The sequence below is a fragment of the Pleurodeles waltl genome, chromosome 1_2, assembly GCF_031143425.1.
Source record: "Pleurodeles waltl isolate 20211129_DDA chromosome 1_2, aPleWal1.hap1.20221129, whole genome shotgun sequence".
NCBI classification, from domain to species: Eukaryota; Metazoa; Chordata; class Amphibia; order Caudata; family Salamandridae; genus Pleurodeles; species Pleurodeles waltl.
In genome coordinates this window covers 1,103,961,087-1,103,985,142 of record NC_090437.1, presented here as the reverse complement: position 1 = coordinate 1,103,985,142, position 24,056 = coordinate 1,103,961,087, and positions in this window count along the sequence as shown.

Below are 24,056 nucleotides of genomic sequence, written 5' to 3'. Positions count from 1 at the left end.
TCTAAAAGATCCCAATCCATCCAGCTAGGCACATTTAGATCGCTCCCTTACAGTTCTAAATGCGATGTACCCCAAGGCTCAACGCTTTTTAATGTATATGTTGCATCTGTTGCCACATTGGTCAAAAAGTTTTGACATATTTTCCTACTCTGTGACACCCATCTGATCATTTCTAGGGATGAAAAACAGACAGATACCAAGAATAAGCTGGCAGGCTGCCTCTCTTAAGTGGCCAGCTGGATGATGGTATATTGCTTAAAACTCAATGCAGAAAGAACAAGATCCTTTTGTTTGTTGGTGCTCAACACATCCGGCATGATTCCTGCGTGCCCACCATGCTTGGCACTGCGACAATTCCAAAACAATTGCCAAAAAACTAAGAATTATCGCTGACCACTCTCTATCTATGCATGACCAGGTGATGTCCAGACGTGGCAAATGCTTTGGTCTACTAAAACTGCTTAGGAAACTGTTTAGATGGATTCCGATGAACTGGCATTGTGCGGTAGACCAGGCATTGATTTTCAGTCATTTTGATTATGGAAACGCTTTGTACATGGGAATGGTGGACTGTTTGTTTATATGTCTTTAGACAATTTAAAACTCTGTGGCTAAGCTTATCTGCATAAAGACAGATATAGCTCTGCCACCTCCTTTCTAAAAACTTTGCACTGGCTTTTGACATGAGAGAGGGGTAAGTTTAAGCTACTCTGTCGGGTCTAATTTTGTCAACCTTTTTGAAGTGTAAAATCACCTAAGCTGGCCCTAGCCAAAGTAAAAAGTATCAAGAAGGCCAGAGCAGGTGGCCGTTCCTTTACCTATTCATCAGTCACTCACTGGAACTCTCTACCTATGGATATACATTGCACAGAGGATTACCCTGTGTTTAGAAAAAAACTGAAAACATGGCTCTTTCCTGACTAATGCTCCTTCACATCTTGGCTTGTCTCCAATTCCCTCTTACTGATGACTCAAATGGCAGTTTCAGCACCATGATATCCCTTCGGGGATGATTGTTAGCACTTTATAAGTACCATAACTAATAATTAAGGTTCCCAGTTCCTCTAAAAAAAAATTAAAATGCTGATTCATAGGTTGAGTACCATCAATTTAAAATTTACTAGCCATGACCCCCAAACATGATGGTTAGACTGAACAAACTAATGAATCTCTTAAACAGTTTTTTTGGTTGTATGATGGAACCACGCATCCGGCAACCACGCATGCCTGAACTACGCGGTTGGAACAATGACTGCGTTGTTTCCACGCATGCCTTTACCACACATGTATTTACGATTTTTCATTGTAAAGGCATGCCTAGTAAAAGCACATGTGGAAATGGCATGCGTAGTTGTCGCATGACACTCCCACCCTAAAAACAGACGTACCCCGACTCCCCACCCTTAAAAACTACCCTGGTACCCCACCCACCCTGAGCCCTAAAACCAACCCCCACCCCCAAAAATAAAACAACCTAACATCTAAAATCCAAATTACCGTGACCCCCAACCCCCGCCCCAAAAAATGCGACCCCGTCTGCCTTGAATACAAAATTACTCCAACTCCCCCACCGCCCCTAAAACCCAACAGCCCCACCTGCCCTAAATACAAAATTACCCTAACCCCCACCCCACCCCTAATAACCCACCCACCCTAAATATAAAATTAACCCAACCCCCACCCCACCCCTAAAAACCCAACCCCAATCTGCCCTGAATACAAAATCACCCCAACTCCCCACCCCCACCCCTAAACATCGGACCCTCACCTGACCTGAATACAAAATTACCCCAACCCACCCCAAAAACCTGACACCCACCACCCACCCAAAATAGAAAAATTACCCGACCCCTAGAAACCCGCCCCCACCCTAAATACAAAATTACCCTGACCCCACCCCTAAAAACCCACCCCTAAATACAAAGTTACCCCGACCCCCCACCATCACCTCTAATAACCTGCCCCCCACCCATCCTAAATACAAAATTACCCTGACCCACACCCCTAAAAACCCACTCCTGCCCTAAATACAAATTTACCCCACCCCTAATAACCTGCCCTAAATACAAAATTACCCCAACTCCCACCCCGCCCCTAAAATCCCGACCCCCCACCCGCCCTACATACAAAATTACCCCAACCCCACCCCTAAAATCACGCCCCCTGTCCTAAATACAAAATAACCCTGACCCCCACCCCTAATAACCCACCCTCACGCGCCCTAAATACAAAATTACCCCAACCCCCACCCCCTCAAAACGTGACCCCCACCTGCCCTGAATACAAAATTAACTCAACCCCCCACCCCTGCCCCTAAAAACCTGACCCCCTCACCTGCCCTGAATACAAAATTACCCCAACCCCCCCACCCTGCTCCCTAAAAACCCGACCCCCCCACCCACCCTAAATACAAAATTACCCTGGCCCCACCCCTAAAAACCTGCCCCCTGTCCTAAATACATAATTACCCTGACACCCCCACCCCTAATAACCCACCCCCACCCACCCTAAATACAAAATTACTCAAACCCTCGCCCCTAAAAACCCACTCCTCCACCCACCCTAAAAACATAATTACCCCATCCCCAATACAAAATTACCCTGACCCCCCACCCCGGCCCCAGAAACCCAACCCCCCACCCCCAAATACAAAATTACCCCACCCCTAAAAACAAAATAACCCCGACCCCCACCCTAAAAACCATAGTACTGACCCCCCCACCCCTGCCCCTTAAAAAAAAACTAAAAAACTAACCACCCCAACCCCTTCACTCCCCGCCCCACCCCTAAAAACTAGCCCCAACCCTGCCCAAGGCCCACTTACCTGACTGCGTCCTCTCCTGCTGGATCTTCCTTTTTTTGTGCCTTAACTATGCATTTGCATTGTTCAGCACATGCGTGGTTAAGGCATGGAAAAAGGCATGCGTTGTTCAAGCAAGCGTCGTTCCGCTTGCGAGAACAACGCAGGCGTGGTTCCGGACACATTGTTCCTGATCTTTCCCGTTTCTTTTATATTAAACTATGAACCAACAAGTACAATTAGCTATGTGGTTAGCATTAGCAGAATTTGCCTATAATAATTCCCTGCAAGTTTTCTTCAGGAAAGTCTCCCTGCTTCTCTTCTCTTGGTTGTCACCCTCAAATACTTCTTAAGATTGTACAATATACTTCAGTCCCATCACTTACAGCCTGTTAGACATGACATCCTTCATGTTGTATTGAAACATTTTCGCCTTTACTCCCTTACTGAGTTGAACTCATTGTGTTAGCATTAGGACTTGGTGTAATCCACCCCTGTTAACCAGTGCTAATATACTTTTGTTCTCTCTTTAAAACATGGTAAAATTGGACTACACCTAATTAGCATACTTCATTTACTTGTAAGTCCCTAGGTAATGGTACTACATGTAGCCAGGGCCCGTACAATTATATGCTACCAGTGGACTGCAGCAGTCATTGTGCCACCCACTGAGGTAGTCTTTTTAAACATATATCAGGCCTGCCACTGCAACCTGTATTTCCACCTGTCAAAATAAACCTTATGCCAGGCCTAAACCTTCATTTTTATCACTTATAGTTCACCCCTAATGTAGGCCCAAAAGGCTCATGGGGCAGGGTGTATAAAAGTGTTACATGGCCTGACAGTGAAAAACTCCTAAAATAATGTTTCACTGTTGTAAGACCTATCTCTTCCATTGACTAACACTGGGTTACCTTATTAAGTTTAAAAGGTGCTACCTTCAGATTGGTAGTAGATAGAGAAATCATGTTTTCATTGAAATTAATTGTAATTTGAAACCCTCTTTAATGGTGAATTCACATTTTTAGAAAGTTGCCACTTGTCCGCCTAAGCAAATTGAATTTTCTGCTAGTGTCCTGAGTCACATGACTGCGAATGGCTCTGCTGTTGTGGGTTGTGTATTGCTTCCAAATAGTGAGACAAAGGAAGGCTAGGTGTGTGGGGAAAGGGTCTTCCTGACAGGATATCTAGGGAAAAGCTGTACTCAGCCCTGATCACACTTCAAAGAGCTCTACTTGCAGCACACACAAAGGAAACTCACACTAGGCCTGCCCTTGCTCTGTCACCCTAGAAAGTTTGAAGCCAGAACCTGAGGATGGGGAAAAAGTGACCAGTATGTGATTTGGGGGAAGATCAGGGAATTCCTTCACACACAGGCTGAATCCAGGTGAAAAATTGGACCTTCAGAACCCCTCATCATAACACTCCTGGACCCTTGGAAGATTGGGATGAAGGACTCCACTGCTGCCAGAAGGACTGCCCTGCTGCTTAAAGAGCTGCCTTACTGTCTGAAGTAGGAAGATTTGACCTGTTTGCCTTTATCCCAGGCTATCCAGAGTAACTCCAAGGTCAGTTGGCTGAACTCCTGTGTGAGCTACAAGGGCACAAAAAGCTTCCAGAGGCCTCCAGACAACTGCCCAATTGTCCAGCACTAACCGGACCTACCTGAGCCCTGCTGCTGGACCCTGCTGGAGTGAGTCCTGATCCCTAAGAGGTGCCCCAAAGATCCTGTACCCTTGGCTGGCATGAGTGTGAACTGCTTCTCTAGAAAAGGTAGAAATCCTGACCCTCCAACTGATGTTGAGAGGACTACAAGTTGCTCATTTAAGATAGCCCATCTTAATCCCCAAATCACCTAGAAAAGAAAGCTATAGGTCTTTAACTCTTATTTGAAGCCTAAAGAATAAAGTATTTCATAAATATTGCATTCCCAGAGTAATTGCAGGGACTTCATTTAGATACTATATGTTTCTCTCCTCCATGTTCACCAATGTTACATAGATGACTATAGGTTTATAAGGTAGGGGCTTTGTTGAACGGTGTTGTATTGAAATACCACCAAGCACTGCTTACGAGAACAAATATTCATGAGCACTTGTACTTTTTTCTGTATACCCAAATGAGGGCCATATTTCATAAACAGACAGGGGGTGGATGTTGACTGCTCTTGGGACCTAGGTAGACAGATGTTTTAGGGAAGAGAAAATAAACATAACCCTGAGTTTTTGGTACAGAGAGCTACATAGGGAATTGGAAGAGATTATAGGAAAGATAAACGGAAAATGGGAAAGGTACATAGGAATTCAACTGAATGAAAAACAATGGGAAATAGTTTGATTTTAGACATTTTAGTCTTAGAGGGGTCAATTTTTATTGAAAGACCGTTTTAATGGCTGGATATTGTGTATTACACTCCAATGTGTACAGAAAGTATTTCCAGCAGTTTCCAGAAATTGCCCAAAGTGCAATCAGGGAGGGGGGAGTGGCTCCATTTGGTTTGGTCCTGTTATCAGTTGGAGTCATTTTGGAGATGGGTGTTTGAGGGAGTATATAAGACGATTGGCTAGGATATCCCTCCTTCCCCAAAGATAGCTTTATGGGTTGACTGGAGGAGGAGAGAGCAGAATATCAGGGCTCTGAGCACTTTATATTCATAGTGATGTTGGTAGCATGCTCTCTGATTACTTTATTTGAAAGCTTCAGCCACCTCAAAGACTGAGAAGTGAGATGGAAAAACCTGGAAGTTCAGCCAGAGAGAAGCTGAGTATCATGCAAGAGTAAATTGTTTGGCCCAATATGGTGAGTAATGGAAATCGTGGGCTTGGAATTTCTAGGGTTTAATATGCTGGGACTGGCTTTGCTATTCCCAGGACACAATGCACTTTAAAGAAGGTTGCGCACTATCACTTTTTTCGTAAAAGCACTTTTAGTAATTGGAAAGTCAGTGTTTGTGAAAGTTTGACTATAGCTGCGGGGTTCTCACTGGAATATCATGGAGGCCCCTTCTTCTCTTTATGTTTGGATAAAGATTTGTTGATAATGTTTTAGAGTAAGTTCATTTTGTGACCAAGGGGACTTATATCTTGCTTGTTTGGTAATAGAATGGTTTTCAGGGTAAATAGGAGCTGAACAGGACTATGATTTAATAAGAAATGAAACATTTAAGATGTATGTGGGGGGCTAAGGGATGGCTTTAGTGTTATTTCTCAGATTCACCAGAAAATTATGTGTTCTGTATGGAATTTCCCCCTCCCTGGAATCAATAAAAATAATTAATAATAATAATATAAAAAAAACAACAACAAAGGGAGTTTGGTTGACTACTCAATATGTGACTTTGACTAATCGTTATATCGAATTAGCACCTAGATTTATGGATTATTTTCTGATATTGTGCATGGTGGTGCAAAGTGCACTGGTGTTAGATCTTCCAATGGGGGAATTGAATAAATTCGGTCCGGCACAGAGTTAAGATTAAACCATATCCAATGGAAAGGTTAAGGACCAGCAAAACATTATTGGGAACCTGCCTCATTTGTCCATGTCCCAAGATTAGCAGGTTTTCATTTAATCAAAACTTTCCTAACAAGCCAGCAGCCAGGTGGTAGGGTGATAAAGGGGAGAAGGGCTATTGTCATTTGTGCTAGACCTGGTATCCTTGGCGTGGTCTCCCCTGTCTTTTTTGCCTCTGCTTCCCATGTTTTGACTGTGTGCTGGACTCTGTTTTTGCTGTTTTTGGAACTCTGGGTACTTTACCACTGCTGACCAGTGCTAAAGTACAAGTGCTCCTGTGTAAAGTGTATGCGTAATTGGCTTTTCCATGATTGGCATATTTGAATTACTAGTAAATCCCTAGTAAAGTGCACTAGAGGTGCTCAGGGCCTGTAAATCTAATGCACCTAGTGGGCCTGCAGCACTGGTTGTGCCACCCACATTAGTAGTCCTGTAAACATGACTCAGACCAGCCACTGCAGTGTCTGTGTGCAGTTTTAAACTGCCAAATCGACTTGGCAAGTGTACCCAGTTTCCAGGCCCAAACCTTCCCTTTTTATACATGATAGGCACCCCTAAGGTAGGCCCTAGGTAGCCCCATTGGCAGGGTGTAGTGTATGTTAAAAGTGGGACATGTACTGATGTATTCTACATGTCCTAACAGTGAAAGACTTCCAAATTTGGTTTTCACTGTTCTGAGGCCTCTCTCTCGTAGGTTAACATGGGGGCTGCCTTTAAATATTCTTAAAGTGCAGTTTCCCTTTCAGTGCAGATCGAAATATGGTGTTTAGGTCTCTTAACTCACAATTTAAAAATACATGTTAGTGAAGCTGTTTTTATAGATTGTTAGTTTGAAAATGCCTATGCCTGTTTGTGGATTCCCTGTCTGGGTCAGACTGATGGTTTGGGCTATTTGTGCATTTCCTCTACTCAGTGACACAAATGGAGATTGGTTGTAGCCCGCATATCCTGATGAGCCATCTGGGCTGGAGTGGAGGGAGGAGTGGTCACTTACACATGAATGGGTTGTGCCTGCCCTCACACCATGCAGTCTCAAACCTCTTGGTGTGTGTCTGGGGCCTGGCTTGGGCCAGGCAGGATCTTGTAAACAACAGAAACTTCCCTTTAAAGTTTGCCTACTTCAAAAGTAGAAAGGGGTATAAGTAGTGGACTCAAAACCACAGACTTTAGATCACTTCTGGATTCAAGAGTAACCTCGGCCAAGGAGAACAACTGAAGAGCTGAGGAGAAGTGCTGCCCCTGCCTGTGACTGTGCTTTGTTGGGCTATACTGCAGTTGCTGCTTCTGCCTGTGAAAGGGGACAAATACTGGGCTTTGTTGTGCATTCCTGCTTGAGAAGAATCTTTAAGGGCTTGAACTGAGCTTGCCTCCTGTTTTGAAGTCTCAGGGCCATCTAAGACTTCCTCTGCCAGCACCTGGACTCTCTGCTGAGACTCCTGCCCTGGAAAGTGATGCCCTAAGTTGACACAACAAGGACTGAAACCCACGCATAGAACACTGTGTGTGGAAATTTTTGACGCACCATCTGCAACGCGGCTGAAAAAAGACGCGCCACCAGCTTTGCGGCTGAAATCGTTGCTCCACCTGCATCACGGCTGGGAGAACGATGCATTGTGGCCAGAGAAACGATGCAACACCCACTTGTGGCTGCTGGTAATGACACAAATCTCACGCAGCGTGGTTTTCTAACACTGTGTGACCGGATTTCTCACGCATCGTCGCTGGGCGTCAAAGTCATCATGAACCTGCGCAGATCCAAGGTGCCCCGTCTGGAAATCAATGCATCAATCTCTTGCGAGGGAGAAAAACGATGCATCTCCAACCCTACTGAAGAAGAAAACAACGCACTGCCTCACTTGTGTGTAAGGAATCAACGCATTGCTGACTTTTCCGATGCACGTTTGCCCGCGTGGCTTCATTTTTGGCGCAAACCAGGTACTTTGTGTAAAATCAATATTTTCATTGTTTTCTATGGAGTAAAAATCTTATTCTTTTGAAAATTCATATCTTGACTTGTGTATGTTGGATTTTTGTTGTTTTGGTCTAGTTTGATTTAGGTAAATATTGCCTAGTTTTCTAAACTGGTGTGGTGTCCATTTTGTAGTGTTTTCACTGTACTACTGTATGTGTTGGTAAAACTACTTTACACATTGCTTCTGGGATAAGCCTTCCTACTCATGCCAAGCTACCAAGGGGGTGAGTGGGGGTTAACCAGGTGGCGTAGGTGCTCCAGAGGACGTAGTTTATCACACAAATTAATATTTTTGTTAAACCATGCAAGCCTGTTGTTATCCCCATTGGGCCCATGCCACTAATTCAAGGAGGGTTCCTTCTTAGATTAACATATTACCAATAAATTGCATGGTATGTGTTCACATGACAGTGAAAATTAGGTTGTTCTTTATATAGGTCCTGATGAATTGCATATGGATCCTTGTGACTACTTGAGCGAGAAACATGTTGACCAGTTTATTATAGGCAGTCTACGGACTACCTACACCACACGTACTAGTTTATTATAGGCAGTGTAGGGACTATCATCACTGTACCCTGTGAGTCAATCCCTAGAGTAGGGGTACATGGCCTGTGACTTGACACACCAACAGGGGAATTCAGTCATTATACCTCGTCTTCCCCTACCTTGGTCTTTTCTAACCTTGACAGGGGCTCCATTTGCAAAATAAAGATTTGACTTCTGGTTCCCCCTAGTCAATTTTAACAGTGTTTTCAACAATCCCACATTTTTGCACTCACCACTGGCAAATATTTCTAAAAGATCTCCGCCAAAGAGCACCCCGAGGGGCCCGTCAGGCATTGCAGTGCCGGCGTGACGAGGAGCAAAGCCCAATGATGAAGCATGTCACCAGAGGGGAGTGAGAGCTCTTGTTCCTAGTATTTAATACTTTAAGGGACCATCCGAGATTCACTTTACCCTTGTTTCTCCTCTGCCTTGACTAGATTGAGGACCTTGCATGGACAGGGGTTAAGCTGACTGCCAACCAAAGACCCCATTTCTAACAGTCATTAATAAGCAGAATATGCGGAGACTGTGCTGTGGGGGGAAAGACACAACAGTGTCTGCATGGGATTCCCTGTGAGAGTGGGGCTGACAGGCCTATGGTGTCTGGGGTGCCAGGGCTATTAGCTAATAAGCTAAGGGGTGGAACTTTTCAGTAATGACAGTAGTGTTTTTAAGCAGTTCACTTCCCTTTAATAGGTGTCTGTAACTTTCTGTATTGTATTGGCTCCTTAGCAGTCACTCACACTCGTTAGCACCTGTCCTTCATGTTTGTTAATGTTAATTCTTGCTCAGTTCCCTGAGTTACCTGACTTATTGCCTGAACTTTGACTTGTTTGTGGATCATGATTTGCCTTGGTTTACTGTATTTTGTCCCTTGTGTTCGCCTCGTTGTTTTTCCAGGATTGCTTTCAACATAGATTTCACCATTTCTGATAACAGCTTCCCCACATTGACTTAGATGTACTGAAACTCGCCATTCTGAATCTGGTAAACATAATAACAACAAGCCTTTGCAATGCAATCGGTCTCGCATTTCCCCAAGTTAGAGCTATTAACATTGTAAACTCCTAACCAAAGTTTCTTGCCACATAAACTGAAAATGAAAAGTAAAACAGTTTCACATAAGTGAGCCGATGGCCACAATGAGCATGAAGGAGACACACAAAAGGAAACAGAAGTTCGCTCGCAGTCAAATGTATTGGCAAAAGTGCAATTGTCCATGTAATCGGCAAAAGTTCAATTATCCATGTAACAGGGTCGATGTCATGCAAAGCGCTTGACTACTGCCCAGCGAGATCGCACTGCATAGGAGATAAAAAGAAGAAGTAGTCCAGAAGCCATGTGGAAAACACAGAGCCTTGTATGTTTTCAGTAGTTTACTGGTGTTCTTGACATATGCATGCCTTTCACTAATGAAATCAAGCACATTTATAAAGGCAAGCCCACAAACCACCCAAACTCATGGGCGTGACATGGGCCCACAGAGAGAATACAACAGGGGCAGGGCACTTTTGCGCTCAACCCTAAAAATGACCTTTGTTATTATAGAGCATCTATAGTTTTTGTTTGACATTAAACCATTAAGAGCACTACAGTGAATCCTCTGAAGAATGAAAGACATACACCAGACAAGACTGTGGTACTCTGACTGTCTGTTTTTTCTCCTACACCTTCGCCATTACACCTTTCCTCCAGAGTTTGGCCTTGCTCGCTGTGCTTACTTAAATCCTTGGGAATTCGTGGATCATTATCAGACTCTGCTGTTCAAGCTGTGCAAATCCTGACACTACAAATGTGAATTTCAGGTTTGAGGCCCTTTTCCAACAATGTATTCTTAAGTTTTTATGTACTTTTTTTATTTATTAGCAACAGGAAGTGAATATATGGAATCAATCAACCAGTTACATGTAATGGTATGTGTAGGTACAGTTAATGTATGTTGATGATGTCACCCCTCAGGACTACAATTAAGTTCAGTGGGGATGAGGTTATACATTTTTATGAAAATATACTTTAACCATACTGCATCTTGTGTTTTAGGTTTTGTACTGAAGGTCACCTTAATTCCACAGCTGTTTACCAGGAGCAGCATGCAGTGCTAACAGGGGGCAGGGCAACGCGTGCGGGATGATGTGTGAAATTCATTAAAGAAAAAAATTAACTTACCCTCATCGTCAGGGCTGTCACTGCTGCCGCCGTCACTGCCTTGACGCTCCTCTAATGCAGGCAGTCTGCTGGCTGCAGGCACAGGCTCCCAGCCTGCCCTGCGGTCAGAGCAGCATCAGGATTGGTGAGGAGTGTCTAGCCAGGGTGCTCCCAGGCAGACTGGGAGCCTGTGCATGCTCTCTCCAGTCCAGCTTTTTCATGCTATTTTCACTCAAATTTGTAATGCTGAATATCTCCAGTTCTACTAAATGGCCTTTTATTGTTTTGATCTCATTTTATTTATTAAAGAAAGTACTATTTCTCTAACTTAGTTTGGGACTCTTTCTATGTGACATTTTCACTTTATTACTGTTTAAAGTGTTGCACAAGTACTTTACACATTGCCTCCAAGTTAAGCCTGACATCTTTGTGCCAAGCTACTAGAGGGGTGAGCATAGGTTCATTTTGGATGGGCTTGTGCCTCACCCTGACAAGGATTGTTGTTGCTTCATGACCAGGACTCACACCCCAGTCAACCATGAATCTACTTTTTCACACCATCAAATTGGATTTTTAATAACTATCAAAAACAGTTATGTAATTGTTTTTCTAGCTGGTCCGTTTCCCAAATTAGTAGTATGAGTATTTTAATCTTCACTCTGCATGTCTACATAGAAGAGCTAAGTCACAGTGAAAATGTATTTTTGACCTTGTCACTGTAGATACATGTTAATAGAGGTCAGAGCACACATACACTGGGCACAGCACATTAGTCCTCCAGTGTGCAGAGTCTAAAAACGATAAATAAAGGGGAATTTTCTCGCAGTAGGGCATCATAAGCAGTAAAAACATCAATAAATGAAACTCGCAAAAATGTGTGTAACATTATTGGACAACCAGTGGAATTGACTCGCACAGTGTTAACTTAATTCTCAACTTTGGTCTTGAAATGTAGGCCTTAAGGTACCATGAACTAGTTTGTTGAACTTGCCCCTCAGAAGTGGCATAATGTAAAGTAAAATAACTTTAAGCATGGATCACAGAGCTTTAAGCACATATTAAAAGAAGCATTGGCAAAACCCATAAGTCTCAGCTGTGAAACCTGCTGGCTTTGTCGAAGTATCTTTTCATCGTACATCGGCAGTGACCATTTTGGAATGGCTTAGTTAAAATATTATAGAATGCATGAAATATGAATGCTGCAAATAAACATCCACCTTTGGATGCATTTTGTTATGTTTTAACAAATCCCGTTTAAAGAGGGCCAGAGTGGATGCACACATTGGCAGCAGCCATTTGTCAAATTCATTTTGTTATGTGTTAACAAATCCTGTTTAAAAATGAATGCCAAGGATGTTCACACTTCCGTGGTGGTCATTTTGAATGTCATTTTAAATCCCATTTTGAATGGGATTTGTAAAATAAATAAAAAAGCCATTGGAGGATGCCTGCCACACGTGAACACTTATGAAGGTCGTTTTGGCATGATCATAAAAGCATTTTAAGATGGTCACCAGACAACAGCAAAGCATGCGATTCAAATATTGCAAGAGGTCTAGGGGTTCAAGAATATACTTCCTTGTGCTGAATTTAGACTGAAAGAAATAGGGTGGTGAAGGAGTGAGCTTTATCGAGGAGGGGAGCAGAAGGAAAGAGAAAGAGAGATTGCAAGAAAGAAAGTAGTCCTTCCCATGCACGGCAAATCAAGGTATTATATCCGCAGTAGAAGGGTACATCAGTGTAAGATTTGAAAGCTACTGGGGAAGACAAACACATCAATAGAGAAGAAAGCCACTGAATCAGGAGCAAGGGCAGCAAGGGACTGGCAGAAAGCCCAAATCTAAGTTTATGTAACGCAATGTAAACAATAGGCCTGCAACAGACTATCTGCAGGCAAAAGGTAAAGATATATAATGCAAACCTAAAAGCGAGAGAAACAGACGAGATACCCTTTTGGTTCCCTTTTTGGTTACCTATAATGAATTAGCCCTCAGGATGGCTGAAGTTAACAAGAAAATGACTAGCAATCATCATGTTGTTTAATCAATGGGTCATCAAGTAATCACATAATGAATGACCGACTTCATGTTGCTTTGCAAAGAAACACCTTCTGCATACACCATGGCTCTTAATATACAAACAAATAATGACTTTCAAGCGGCCACCTAGCAACGTTGTTCATTATATGAACAATAAAAATATAGACTTAACAAAAGCTGTCAGATGCATCGAATGCTACCGAGGTTTAAAAAGCACTTTCCTCAGCTTCATTATCAGACACAGTTCAAACCTTCTTTTGTATTCATAGAATTGCAGGTGATGCCATTAAGGATCTATAAAATACCAGGAGATCAAAGCAAGAAACAATTAACAGTGTATATTTTCTGCTATTCTCCCAGATTTTTCTTCAGGGGGCTGTAAGTCAGTAAATGCTCACTGAACATGGGAAAATCTTTAGCTATAACTCTGAAAAGAAAGGTAAATCTCTCCTGAAGTGTGTCTGCTTGCTTGATAAAGTAGTCCAGAGGGATGTACTAATAGAAAGAAGGTGAAGTGAAAACGAGAATAATAGCTTAAGCATTGTCTTATGGGCCAGCTCCTAAGAAAGTGCTGAGGTTTTCTGGGATCCCCATGCCATTGCATGGCCCGCTTTACACTGTAATAAAAGTAATTTATTTATTTTTCTTTTTTTTTAGAATGTGCTGTCTATCATTTGCTTAGGAGATAGAGGCAAATTTATCAAAAGTTGCGCCTGTGTTGGTGTATCGATGTTCACACAACAAGAAAGTGATCTCTGCCCCAGTGGAAAAAAACACACACACAGAAAAGGAGGCGTGAATATCTAGTGAGTGATAAACGCTGTGTGTCTGAAGCACACAACTACGGTCTATTTGAGGTTGAAAAGCATAGATGGACTGATTAAATCTTCTCAATCTTTGAGTTTATGTGCTGTTGGTTTTTGATGGCTTTTCAACCTCTTTTCAAGCACTGAGGTCTCATCAGGACAGCTAGGTATATGGGACAACCATGTGGGATAATATATTTACTATCATTCGTTGTCAGTATTAATGGCAGACTGTTTGGCTGTGTTTAAAAGCAGTGTGCCTAACAGAGAGCCTCTCCTATGAAATAAGTCAGAGTGACACCAAGATGTGAAGATCTGTGTGGCTCCTCAAGGATGTTCTAACTCATGGCCCTTCCCACTCCTGCATGCTCCTTACTTGACGACCCTGACTCATTACTGTCGAGCACAATTTAGATCAGTGTTTCCTAACATGTGTTCTGGGGACCCCTAGGGGGCCGCAAAGCCTCCCCAGGGGGTCTGCAACTGCTTAGAAAATTAAATATTATTAATAGAGTAGGTCTGCAGCTTTCAGTAATGACTCATAGGGGGTTCTCTGGATTCCAGTAATGATAAAGTGGGGGTCCACAGAAGTCAAAAAGTTGGGAATCACTGACTTAGGTTATCCTTCATGTCTTGATGTGACACCCACACTTGCTCTTTAATAATGACACTGGTATCTTTCAACTAAACCATAGGACTCCTGTATTTCTTCATTTTTCACTGGAGGTAGAGCGCTCTGACTTACTTTGTGAACATCGATACACTAGAAATATATACCTAGACAGATACATTAAATATGTTTGAAATAAATGCATAGCCAGATTATATATCTATACATTTACTGCATGACTGCTAAATTGTCTTATCATTCTAAATGAGTTCCAGGAGAATCATCGTTCTTCAATCATTTTTGCATCACAGAGAAGATCACTAAGATGCAGATGTTGGACCTTGCTCATAGTGAAATCCCGTAGAATTATGCTTGTTTTTGCAGGCAATCTCTTCATATAGTCAGTCCAGAAATCTGGCCGGGCAGGACCAGAGTTACGTTTGTTCATCTGACGTTGTAGAAACTCTAGAAACCCAATCTAGAGAAGAAGAGACTTCCAACTGACTTTAGCTCAGTTCATAATGTCCTAGCCTGATGTAAAGATTCAGCATGTTGTCCTTACATGTTAGGGTGCCTATGTTTGATAGCTAGCTTAGAAGACTTAAGGGTTGGGGTACTGAGGCAGATGACATCTTGGTACTTGCTCATATGAGTGTCAGTGGCACTGTCCCTCCGGGTGGATCCATCGAGGCTGCACGCCCCAGGACCAGAGATTTTATGGATGAAAGTTTGCATGATTATTTTTCGGTAGCAAGGCTATGCATGCCTTCCATCTAGCGTGCCCTACCTGAGTGGTGACAGCCCGGGGGACTCTGAGCATTTGGTAGCTGTCAGCATTTGTCACCTGAGTGCTTTGACCACATTGTGAGGGGACGAACAGTTTCAACATCAACCATGTGACAGCATTTCAACTTGCTTACAGGCAGAAACAGAAAAACAGAGCAAGTCTGCGGAAAAACTGTTTTTTTCCAACTGAATCAAAATGGTGTTTAGAAAGTTAGAGCTACGAAGCAATAACCTGTTTGGCACGGTTTGGAATGAATCCCTCTTGATTCTTTATGACAGGAAAGATTCAGTGTGCCCTCGGATTAGTGTCAAAGAATAAGGAATTGCTGAACCTCAGACATCATCCAAGCAAAGGGAAAACCATATTTTTGAGGGCACAGTTGTGTTTGTGCGAACCTGGAATGGTCACAGAAAAGAGCGTTAAAAGGAAACAGTTGACATATATATAGTTGTGGGGGAAGACATTTACAGCCATTTACCAATGCAGGCAATAAGGCCAGCGACATGATACAAACCACTTTGCATCATGGGAAATGGGAGCACAAACAGTCACATTCTAAAAAAGGTATCATCAAGCGGAGATCATCTTGTACAGTTCTTAGAAACTGCTCATTCCTAATTGTTTAAATCCCATTGTCAACTGGGAAATAATCTGTACAAGGAGCTATAGTTAGGGTCAAGCGGAAAGCGCTCTGTTCCTGGAGTACTCTCTCTGTGGGCTTTTAAGCATGCCCATGTCTCACCCATCAGTTTGATTGGTTCGTGGGCTTGCCTTTAAAATTTGCTTGATTTAATTAGTGAAAGGCATGCATACGTCATGCCTTTTCCGGTGTTTAGCCCTCCTCGAGCGCACTGGTTGAAAACATACGAGACTCCATGTTTTCGGTACGGTTTCTGGACTACTTTTTCTCTTTATTTTTTAGGCAGTGCGATCTGGCTGGGCACTAGTTGAGCGCTTTGCATGACATCGACCCTCTTACATGGATATTTGCACTTTAGCCAGTTACATGGATAATTGCACTTTTGCAGGGTACATCGATAATTGCACTTTTGCAGATATGTTTCAGTGCAAGCAAACTTCTGTTTCTTTTTGTGCGTCTGCTTTGCGCTCAGGGCGTCCGTCAGCTCGCTTATGTGAATATGTTTTACTTTTCATTTTCACTTTATGTGGCAAGAAAAGTCTAGTTAGTTATGTGAAACTGTTTTACTTTTCATTTTCAGTTTATGTGGCAAGAAAAGTCCTGTTAGGAGTTTACAACGCTAATAACTTTAACTCGAGCAAACGCGAGACCCATTGCATTGCAAATGCTTGTTTTTCATGATGTTACTTTTATGAACGATGGAGTCAAGTTTGCCAATCCTTTCTGTTCAGAAAGGCAGTAACATTCAGGGTCTTCTCGCCACATCAATTATTTGGTACTCATGTCATTTTCAATGTGGTCTGCCTGATGGAGTGTTGTACCAAGTATGCATTTGAGACGTGTAACAACTTGTGCTCTAGCATTGAGACATGCTTTGGTGAATTCTTTGAGTTGTTTGGCTCATGTAAAGTCACATGAGCACCATATGTAGGATTAAAAGTTGTTAATGAGAGAGCATTTTTAAATTGTTGAAGAAAAGACAAAATAATGCCAAAATAATTTGTAAAGCTCATAATGCTTAAAAAGCGAAGGTGCGTGGCCAAGATGCCTTCATACACAGATGACTCACAGTGAGGCTCCATCTTGAATCGGGTCCAGCCTCATTAAGCCTCTAAAGCTCCTGCACTGAAGCAAGGCAAATTTGTACCCTGCTGTCCTCTCTCCAACGTGGAACAGCGCACAGACAGTTGTGGCCTGACTGGAGGCCCTACATGGACGGAGAGTGAGAGAGAGCACCAGTGGCATTGCTGCTTGGATCAGCAGGCACTGCGGACACACCTTGAACACTGCCTAGGAGCCCGAAGCAGAGAGCCCCTGACCTGCATCAGAGCTACCTAGCGGGAGACCTTATGATGTGTGCAGGATGCTCCATCCACTACAGGAGATTCAGGCATTTATCCCCTGTGCAGCGCATTGAGAGGAGCTGATGTGGGCGCTTGCGGCCTGCACCACGTCAGCATGATTCCTCTCCAATATTACGTGCCCTATGCAGTCCAAGGCTGTGCAAGACTTCCATCTACCCTGCCCTGCTTGAGTGATGACGGCCGATCGGCTCTGAGCATTTGGTAGCACTGAGCATTTGTCTCCTGAGTGCTTTGTTCCCTGAAGAGGCTCTGACCAAGCGTCACCCGAACTGCAGTGGCCTCAACAGTAAATGGGCCCACCAGCACTGTGAGATGAAGAGGCCTACTATGTGCACATGTGGATTGACTTTGCAGTTGAAGGTGCATGGGAGCCTGCTGGCTTGTCGGTGCACACTCTGCATATATGCGCATGTGAAAAAGTACATTGGCCCTGTGCTGATTCAAAATAAGAGGTCTAGAACCCTCAAAGACCCTGCAACGCTCCATTATACGTGGCCCTGGTACATGGGTACAGAGGCCAGCCTTGCACTGAGAGGTACGAGGGGACTGTATAGAATTATGCTTACAGAGCTGCTTATTAGTGAAGTGACCCGAACTGCAGAGAGTGTGTTTTTCAATACTGACTTTCAGTAGTGATAACGCGTCCAGCCCTTATAAAATTACCTGTACCTGGACACGTTGGAGGTCGGTGAATCTTTTAACCGAGTCGGGCTCTCCTCATCCTCAATAGTCGAGTCACTCAGATCAATAATCAATAACTGTTGCAATCAATAATCAGTACTCGATTGATAGATCAATATAGCACATCAGAAATCAATAACAGTTGGTATTTCGGCGCACCATGACCTTTCAGTCATGAATAACCACACCAGTTTATTAAAAGTTAGTGAATTTATTTCCCTATATTAACAAAGCTAGCACAATATATATATGTCTCAGAACCAATTGATATATGTATATGAACATTACTAGCTGTCCATAACGGCGGAAGAAACACAATCTACGCAAAATCTGAATGATGATACACTCTGTTATAGCAATGCAAATCACCAATGTGACTAACTGTATTTGACTAATTGCATACATTCGGTCAGCATAACAAGATTCCAATTTGGCATGGCACATTGAATGAATACCTCGACTAACCTCTAATTAGCATCGGCATGTGGGGCTTCATACAAAACGAATTTAGTCAACACAAATTTGGAAAACTTCTAGCTAGGACCCTATCAAAATTAGCAGTTGGTACCTAAAAGGAAAAACACAATGCATAATACATTTATCCTTTCATATTTACCAAATACAATCAGCATTCAAGAAAAGTCTTCGTCCTTCAGGTACCGGTTGATCAGCATGGGGCAAGTTTCAAAGGGGCAAAGTTAAGGGCAAGCTTCCTTGCAGCGGCAAGGAGAATGGGGCAAAGTTACTGCATGGGCAAGACGGGGGCAAATCAAAGTTAAAGTCTCTAGGGTGAGAATTCTTAAAGTCTCTTTCTCTCGAATAGAGAAAAGGGCATCAGGGTGTCGTCCAAAATGGAGTCTGGCATCAGGCTTCAAACTGGCATCGAGGAAAATGGCTGACTTCTCTTTGTCCGGTGGGTTTAAGTAAGAAACATTCCAAATTCTGCAGGGTCTTCCAGGGTTCATAGGTTGGCTTCAAATTGCCCAATCAAAAATTGCCTTTTACTAGAACTTATTTCTGCATACATTAGCTTTGGAGCCTTGGAACACAAGTTGTATCATGGTTTGCCAATTATTTTACTATCTGTACCTTCATTGTCCGCACCTGCAGAGACTGACCTTGTATCAAAGGGGATGTAACAGGCCTAGCATGAAACCTTGGAAATAAGTGTACCAGCCAGTTTCTACTGGAAAAATACAACTTCAAGCAAGAATATATATTTCATTAGTTCAAGGAAAAAAAAAACACGCAGTTAGAATTTGAAACCAAGCAACTAGGCCAGAGCCTGTACTAAATTTAAGCTAAGCAAAACAGTTTTCAAACAAGAAATCATGGCATACATTTGCAATTATGACGGATTACTACATTTTCAATACTTCATGATTAATAAAGCTCGTTTACAATGATGGCGAACTACCCCGAGGGCACATTTTCCCTCGTACATTATTTCTTTTACTAACATCGCTCTATATTATATGTATTGATTACACGGTATGCATGAATATATGTCGGACCTTCTTGTTCTGCGTCATCAATCCCTCCTCTGATGACTAATTATGTCATCACATCAAATCTACCCACAAATTTTATTCCATTAAAATTCTGTATAGTAATTTGGCACTTCAGTCAACTCCCTTTTTCTTTTAGTCCCTTTTGACTTTTCTCGATATATCTCCACCATTTTGTTCTCTATTTTCTCTTCTCTTTTTCTCTTGTTCCTTGCTTTTAACATTTTGAAAGCTTTCCATGTTCCCCAAGAACCTAATAGACAAATTAATATTATTAATATTCCCTTTACTATTTTTAATAACAATCCGTTCCAAACGTTGCTGAGCCAATTTCCCACAGAAGCAAATCCTTTTCCAACCTTCTCCCAAACTCCGGGTTCTTTCAATTCCTTTAAATCTACACTTTCTTTAGTTAAGTTTGTAAGCATTGTTCTAATTTTTCCACTGCTGTCTGGTATATATGTGCAACAGTGACGTGTGCCAAGCATTTTGCAAACGCCGCCATCCTTTGCTAAAAGAATGTCTAAGGCAAGCCGATTTTGAAGAGTCATAGCTCTTTCTGCAGCAAGTTCAGCATCCACCAGGATTATAGCTCCTGAAAACTTTGTCAGCATGTTATCCACAATAGTAGACAACTTTCGTATTTTGATTGAATTCAATATGACTCCTACTGAAGGAATCAATGCTCCAAATATATCTCCTACCACACCAGAAGCTGTCTCCCTTTTCTGAACACGATGTGATTCAGACAGCTTTGGAAATTTCTTTAAGTCATCTAGTTGGTAAACCTTTGGGAACACTATTCCCAAATAACACCTCCCATACCATCCTTTAGGAAGACGATAATAGGCGTTGAGTCCACAAATATAATATACTCCAGGAATAACTGGGTCTTGTCCATTCAGCATGAACGTCCACTTAGATTGAAATGCATACGTATGTTTACATTCACTCGTTCCCACAAAAACTGTGTCATAATATGATGGAAATCTATGTATACAAAATCTTTCTACATGCAATGTATCTAAAGCTATTTTTCCTTGTGTCTTTATTGCAGCAAAAGCATAATTATCTACAGACGTCCTTTCGTGTAATTCCCTCTCTAATTTCTCCTTCATTTCATTCTTCCTATCATCAGTGCGGTCTAAAAATTCTATTTCTACTGGTGAAAGCAAGCATGTAAGGTTCTCTCTATGTGCGTGAGCTGTGTGAAAGGGTGACATCGGTTCGAAGAATTCCCTCATTAATTTGGCATAATAATCTCGAGCTATCTTACTTAGGTGCCCTATTATGGGGACATATGCAAAAGTAACATCGTAATTAGTATAGAAATAATTAATGTCTTTTTGAGCATAAAATCTGGAAGCTACTATACTACATGTAATTCCATACGTAAGAGGCATGCTGTGATACGTTACCCCTTCCACTACTGAGGTACGTATTTGTGTACACACATAACAATCTTTCGCATCCATGGTCTCAACATACTCACTCAGTAAGCGATAGAAAACGTTAGATGAAAGTTCCTTCTTATCATGCAAGTGTCTCTCGTCTTGCTCAAGTCTCTTCAGAGCTGTTAGTTCAGTAACAATAATAGGTTTAGAGGTAGAAGCATCATTCGTCTCACTCTCACTTTTACCATGCATTCCAAGAACGATTGCTACAATTATTAGTACGCATGCGGTTATTAAGCCTATACACTTGTATTTACAATACTTCATTTTACGCCCCTGTGTAGTGAAACTAGTCATGATCTGTATAGAATCAGAAAGATGAAGGCACTCTATCAAAGCGGTTTTGCAGATATTTACAAAGCTGAACGAGTTCAATGTTCACACAGTTTTTTCTTTAGCAGCTTAGTCTCTTATCGGTTAGCAGCGTTGTCTCAAAATCTGTTTCAAAGTCAATCAAGTTAGCAATGTCTTAGCCGGTTGAAAAGTCAATCAGGCGATCAATGGTTTCAATCAACAGAGTCCATAAAGTTTTTATTTCCAAAATGAAGTTCTGTCTCTTCGTTCTCAAGACTGAGGGATACGAATTCGTCTGACCAATCGTTATTGGCTACGTACGCCCACTCCGGACCGGAATACCTTCTGCTCGGTATCCTTTTTCTTTTCAATTTTGCATCTCTCTTTGATTCTTTCTCACTGGTACTTTCCTCTTTGGCCAAGTCCTTTTCTTCACTTGGTGTTGGCACTACAACAGACACTTCCTTTCTTTTCTCTTTCACTCTTGGCCCTTCACTGTCATTCAACGTTTCTCTAGTTCTTAGTTTTACTGGCGATATGCTTTGTCTACGTTTTGCACTGGGTCCACTTGACGGACCTGCAACCTCTTCCGAAGAAGTTTGAACAGTTTCACTCTGTCTTATTTCGTCTTCTCCTTCTGGGAAATCAATCAAGTTTTCCTGTTCCCTTCCTGTATTGTCTGCTTCTGGGAAAGCCCTCCTCTGATCAGACTTTCCTGCTTCTTCACCTGTTTCGAGCCCTTTGTCACCGTTACTCTCTTCAGGCTCTTTGTCACTTTCAGCTGCTTCAGGCTCTTTGTTACCTTCAGCTGCTTCGTCGCTGTCTGAGGCTCCTCCTTGGTCTTCCCCAAGTGAATCAGTTGCTTCGTCCTCAGAGAATATTTCTCCCTCCTCTATTTCTGCCTGTTCGCTTCTAGTTCTTTTTCGCTCTGTCTCAGCGCTTGGCACTTTGTTATCAGGTACTGGTAATTTCAGCGCTTCCACTTCCTCGTCTGTGGTACACAATACCCTCTTTGTGTGACTGGCGTGAATCCAATTGGGAACTCCCGCACACTTCACAGCGGTGGTAGTTGTCAAAATTACTTGAAAAGGTCCTTTCCAACGGGGTTCCAAACACGACTTCCTCACGTGCTTCTTTATCACGACCCAGTCACCTGCTTTCAGGGTGTGTCCTGGACCTTGGATCGGTGGCAAGGTGGTTGCCTCCACCTGGTGAGAGAAAGAGCGAACCACATCAGCTAGACCTTTGCAGTAGTCTAACACCATATCATCTGTAATATTCAAAAGCGCATTTGCAGGAACTGCTGGAAGTCTCATAGCTCTGCCCATGAGAATCTCGTGTGGGGACAGTCCAGTCTTTCTGTCAGGGGTGTTTCTCATTGACATTAGCACCAAAGGCAATGTGTCGGGCCATTTCAAGTTTGTTGATGCGCATATTTTCGCCATTCTTGATTTCAATGTGCCATTCATTTGCTCCACTAAACCTGATGCTTCAGGGCGGTAGCTACAATGCAGCTTTTGCTCAATGTTCAGTGCTGCACAAAGCAATTTTATTACTTCATTATTGAAGTGACTTCCCCTATCTGATTATAAAGAGATCGGGAATCCGAAACGTGGTATTAACTCTCTCAAGAGTAGTTTTGCAACTGTGAGACTGTCATTTCTGCGTGTAGGGTATGCTTCAATCCAGTGACTAAAAATGCACACAACCACCAACACATACTTCAAGCCTCCATGCACAGGCATCTCAATGAAGTCCATTTGCATCCTGCTGAATGGACCCCCTGCTCTTCCAATGTGGCTGAAATTTACTACTGTTCCCTTCCCTGCGTTCATCTGTTGGCAAATGACGCAACGGTGGCAAACTGCTTCTGCAACTTGATGGAATTTGGGGTTAAACCAATCAGTTTTAAACAACCTAATCATGGCATCCCTCCCAAGATGAGCTTGTCCATGGTAAAATCTAGCTATCTGCGTCAGAAGACTGTTTGGAAGAACAAATTTCCCTTCACTTGAAACCCATAAATCATCTAGCCTCTTTACACATTGTGATTTGGTCCATGAGAGTTTCTCATCCTCACTGACATCATTCTGTAAGGATTTCAATTCGTCCATTGTATCTATAACCTTTAGAGCAAAGATTTCGCTTTGTTCAAGTTCTGGTTCACTTATCAAATTCCATTCATCCCTGAGCAATATACAGTTCAATGCGCAAAACCTTGCGACTTGATCCGCATATCCATTTCCCAGGGAAACATAATCTTGTCCCTTCGAGTGTGCACTGCATTTCACCACTGCTACTTTCCCTGGTAACTGAATGGCATGTAACAATTCTTTTATTCTTTCACCATTTTTCACTGGTGATCCTGAAGAGGTCATGAAGCCTCTCTGTGACCACAATTGTCCAAAATCATGCACTATTCCAAATCCGTACTGGCTGTCAGTGTAAATGGTAACTTTCATTAATGTAGAGAGTTGGCAAGCTCTAGTAAGGGCTACCAACTCTGCTACCTGCGCAGAGTAAACTCCTTGAAGCCAAGATGCTTCCAAAACGCCTGTTACTGTGCATACAGCGTACCCTGCTTTCAATACACCCAGTGCATCTCTTAAAGATGAACCATCAACAAAAATAATTTGATCATTTTCTTCCAATCGGGTATCTTTGATATCAGGTCTTGGTTTGGTGCAAAATTCAGTCACCTGAAGACAGTCGTGCTCGATGTCTTCAGCGTTCTCAATTTCAACATTCTCACTGGGAAACAAAGTTGCTGGATTCAACGTAGTGCACCTTTTCAGCTGCACATTAGGTGATCCCAGAATTATTGTTTCGTACCTTGTGAGTCTAGCACCAGTCATGTGCTGTGTTCGGGAACGTGTCAAAAGTATCTCGACTGA